Raw genomic sequence first — 5,000 nt, forward strand, 5'->3', positions numbered from 1 at the left:
AAACTGAAAAGTTATGAGACAGTTTGTTGAAATGAGTGATAGTGCTCTGAGCCTATTTCTTACACCTCGTCATCGAGACATCAGGAGTTTCATATAAACACTTTTCCTGCAAGATGTTTCTTCATATTTAAAAGGGATTTTACACTTGAAAAAAAGGTCATTAAGCAATATTTCTGTGGTTTTTTAGGAAAACGCCTGTGATAGCACCCCTTTAGGCTGCTTTCATGTCACCAAAAGTGTCTTGATTCCTTACATGTAAGTCCACCACACACGGGAAAGAGCTAGCCTGGGTAGCAAGGGTTTCCATGGGGTACAGAAGAAAATTTGATGTTTTGACCAAGCAAGAAATGGGGCAAGAGCAAAAATGAAGAGAGTAAAACCCCACAGAAAGGCTTGCGACGCAGGCTAGGAAAGAGCTGGGCAAACTGCCCTGCATGGCCGGATAAAATCAAAGGCTATTTTATTGAGGATAAAACCAAACATGTTTGATGTTTTTGGCCTTGCGGGGAAAATTCCTCACTGTTTGGCCATCGTAAGAATCGAGCTGAGCTAGGTCAATCAAGCATCAAATAAAACTACATGGCATTCTCATGTGACTTCAGTGGCATCGGAATTTCTTCCTCTGATGCCATCTTGAACCACTCATGAGGCCAAAAAGACTTGTTTGATTTTATCCTCACGACCTCGCGAGGCAAATTTCTCACCACAATTTGTCTCACCACAATTTGCCTGCACACAAGTGGAAACAGCTGAGCAAAGTCTCATCACGAGGCAGTTTGCCCAGCTCTTTCCTCATGCTGTGCGGCGGGCTTAAAAAGTCATACCCACTGGATGATGAGACTTTGCAAAAAAGATGACATGTGGCTATCGTTGGCAATAAAGGATGATTGACACTCTTTTAAGTCTCTGACAGTGAAGCCCCACAGTTTTTTAAAATTAAGATACCAAAATTTACATCACTGCAGTACAACCTACATTTTGCAGTAGTTTCATTGGTGGCCCCTTTGCCACTGAGCTGGGCCACACTGAGTAAAAGTTATTGTCTGGCATTAGATAGAATAAAATCTATTATTATATGGCAAGCGGTTCTCAAGTTAAATGAAGCACCGATTGGCTGGTTTTTGGTCGCAATTTTGCAGCACGAACCATTGCCATTGAAACATACAGTAGTTTTTGTATGGGCCTCGTGTTGCCCCAATCTTTAGTCAGTATGGCCCTTCGACTCGGTTAGTAAGAGGTTACAAAAGGCACCCCATGTTGAAATTCCTTAAATTAATACAAAAATATATTAAACTATTTCATGTAAATTAAGTTACACTTTGCTGTCTCCAGGAGATTGAGGAGTTAAATGGCTGAAATGTCTTTGTGAAGTACAACAGTGTTTCCATGAGAAAACAGTCCTGTATGAACAACGGAGATGCAACAATAATGCTCAATGCTTGACAGGTGCTGTAATACATCACATGAATAAAAATGCATGGTTCATGCATAAAAATTTTTCTGGAATTCCTAAAAAGCAATTAGGATGGCCATGTGCAAGACTTGTTTTTTTTGTGGCATGCTGTGATGGTAAATGAATTTCTTCACCTGAATTTGAATTTTGAAGACATTTTTAAAGTTAATTGTCTGAGCATGCCTTTTTCACAGGAAAACTGAGGAAAAATTGTTTTGGATTAATATTTAAGGTCAGCTTACTGCTGTTGTTTCAGCTTTTAATAATTTAATGTAAAATGAAACATTTGAATATCCCTTTGCAAGATTCAGCAGTCAAGGAATTGTTTGTTCATGTTTTGTTTGTTGCAGTTGGCGGGACTTGTAACTAATAAAAAATGAATCACAAAATTGCATTTTTTATGAATGGACCCTTTTGCAGATACGGTGGCCATTTTGATTTCTATTGTTTCAAACGACTTTAGGGGATGCTCTGGGGGCAAATGTATTTTTTATCATTATACTAAATGTTTAGGTGACAGGAGAATGGTGTGGCTGGGACCCTCTCCTTTTGGCTAGCTTCACAGGTAATGTGAATAATTATTAATAAAATATAATTTATTTTAAAGTGCCTATAACCCCCCAAAAAATTTTTCGCCTAATTAAATCTTCTCATTTTTGAATTTGGTTAAAACCGTGATTTTTTATAATTTTTTAAAGATCTGAAAAATAGCGCATTTTAAAAACACGACCGAGCCACAGAGTCATTGAAAAGAGTCTAGGTGCAACGTTATTCGTGACGTCATTCCAGGCCATTGATCGCTTCCTTGGCAAGAACTACCTCGTTTCACTCTTGAAGGCTTTTGAAAGTCAAGAAGCGGGACAATGCCAGATAAATGCGTTATTTTCGGTTGTAATAACCAACCAAGTAAGACAGAAGGTATATCGCTCCATCCTATACCTTTTGAAGGGGCGGATGAACCCGAGAAACGAAAACGACGAAAGAAGTGGGTAGATTTCGTAAAATCTAAGCGTGCTCATTGGGAGCCCACGAAGTACTCGGCTGTGTGCTCAAGCTTCTTTTCAAGTTCCTCCTCCGTTTTTCTTTCTTCTTCATATTGAGCCAGCCATTCTTCGTCTGCCATCGGCTCATTCGCAGAGGCATCTCCTGGTTCATCATCTGAGGTTTTGTGTTCGCTCGAGTTTGATGAACCCTCGACCTCTAAGTCGTACTCGACCTCCGTTTCTGCGGCCTCCGAGTCCGAGCTAGAGACATAGCTAGCATCGCTGGACGACATTATGAGTATGTTTGAATATTCGAAATTTTGTTGACTCAACTAAAAGTTCTTTTGACAAAAGACCAATAGAAACAACTGGAGAGCCACTGAATCGACGCTTGCAATGGCCTGGAGTGACGTCACTAGTCCCATTCTCCTGTATGCTCGGTCGTGTTCTTGACAAAGCCAACTTTAAAAATTCATAAAAAATTCGGGTTTCAACCGAATTCAAAAATTTTTGCGACATTTCTCCCAACTCAATAAGAAGATTTAATTAGGCGAAAAATTTTTTTGGGGTTATAGGCACTTTAAGCTTGAGAAAATCTGTTCATTTACATGGTTATTTACATCTTGAAAAAGTGTAAGAATTTCACGATGCATAATCTTGCATGGTTTTTATTTCTGAGAAAGCACCATAGTCAGCATAATATACCCAAGTATCTTTATGCCAATTGGGTGTTGTAATTCAATTTGTGGTTGGCTCAAAAAAATTTTCAAACCAGTTCAATTTTGATTTCTTTGTTTAATAATTATGCATTATCATTATCTGAAACAAAGGAAAATCGAAATTGAACTGGTTCAAAAAGTTTTGAACCTGGAAAAATCAAATCATGACATAGGCCTGAAAAGGACAGTTTGTAAAAATCAATTGAATGGCAACCCTTGGCTCACTTGTCCCTTAAATTATTTCCACTCATGTTGTGCATCATTCACAATCCTCATTACGTTTAACTCATCTGATAGGCCGTACTATTACGGTACATACGTATGTGCCTTCCCTTCATTAAGACCATTTTCAAGAACCAATCCTGTTGCCATGATGATTAATAACTGTGTGCTGAATTCTGCTGTGTGGCTCCACAAAATGAGCTTTTTAACACTGAGCAACATGATGGTCATTAATTTCCTTGTTTTACTGTACATGTAGAGTGCACCAACATTGTGGAGTCTTTTGTCTCCACACCTGAGTCCAACCCCGACAGTCTGGCCCAGTTTCAGATGCTTGGTCAGTGCTAAAAAAATAATACAGAGATTTGTATACTCCTCAACCAGCACTTGTAATAATTTTGTTTGAGCAATGTTGCTGATGCTTACAATTTTGGTAAGCTATTGTTAACTGTGCTGGCCTCCATCTTGGATGCATGTCATTTCATAGAAAACACTGTCTTAACCACTGCAAATTTAAAGTAACACCTGTCATACTGTTAATGATTGTGTCTTGTATCCTTTCTAGTTATATCTTCTTTCAATGGAGCAGTGAAGTAGCAGCTCATGATTGGTACATGTAGGTTAATATTACTTTCAGTATGTTTGTGTAACTCTCTCGGTATGCCTCAAAAATATACTTTTGATAATGTGATACTAAAAACATAATAATTATTATCTGATAATGAAAGGTATGCCAAAAACATCTCAGGCGACATATCAAAAACTCTGTGTGGGTTGTCATTCTCTCAACTTCCATTAATTCGTGCCTACAAAATTTTATGTCAGCAACACTTTATGAGCACTCAGATAGAATTACAAAGGCATAGCTTTATATGCATCCCATGGGGTTAATATTTTTCAATTTTTCAAATTTCACTTGGATTGGGATTGAGAGCAGTAGTCACTGTGGTGGTTAATTCCTAGGGAAAAATTTGTCTCCTGGGATTTGAGTTTCTGTTGGTTTATTGCCTGCAGTGATGGAGAAGACATTTTGGCTGTTTTTGGTACAGGCTGTAAAGGATATGGGGTACAAAAGTCGTGAAAGTAATATGCAAAATCTTTGAGTTGGATTATCCTTTCGTTGGGAAAAAGTTGATTCTCTAAAGATGCTTGGCTTAGTCGGTGTACTGGTTTGACAGACCCTGGATACCCTTGTTAACTAAAAATAATATCAGCATCGTCATATCCAGATGATGATGTGCTTAGCTGTGGCAGGGCACTGATACCCTGTCCTGAAAGTCGCACATGATGACAAACCAAGCACAGGGGCCATCTGATGGATATCAACTGTTTCTGCACTTGACTGCACTGAAACTGAACAGTTTGGTAGAGACAGGGACTGGCTATTTCAAGGGTATCCTATTAGTAAGTTCCATGAGTCAATCAACTAGTCCAAAGTGTAAAAAAAACATTTTGCTTCCTGAACCCAACCCCATTGACGAACAAAATCAGAGTAATGAGTTGATTCATAAGTCTGCACAAGTATTCTGGTATTGATTTACCATGATGAGAAAATTGGTCTTTATTTTTTTGGTTTAAATTTTGAAAAAGCATAGTCTCTGAATAAACCTTCGATTTAGTGTT

General features: G+C 38.4%; 1 non-coding gene across 1 annotated transcript; it reads left to right on the forward strand.

Annotated features, from left to right (window-relative positions):
- Nucleotides 1-3,520: 3,520 nt before the first annotated feature.
- On the forward strand, nt 3,521-3,597 carry LOC137978115 (small nucleolar RNA SNORD36). The gene has a single exon (XR_011118120.1). It is a non-coding gene; the product is annotated as a small nucleolar RNA SNORD36 (small nucleolar RNA).
- Nucleotides 3,598-5,000: the final 1,403 nt, after the last annotated feature.

This window comes from Montipora foliosa, chromosome 11 (genome assembly GCF_036669935.1).
Source record: "Montipora foliosa isolate CH-2021 chromosome 11, ASM3666993v2, whole genome shotgun sequence".
In the NCBI taxonomy this organism is placed as follows: Eukaryota; Metazoa; Cnidaria; class Anthozoa; order Scleractinia; family Acroporidae; genus Montipora; species Montipora foliosa.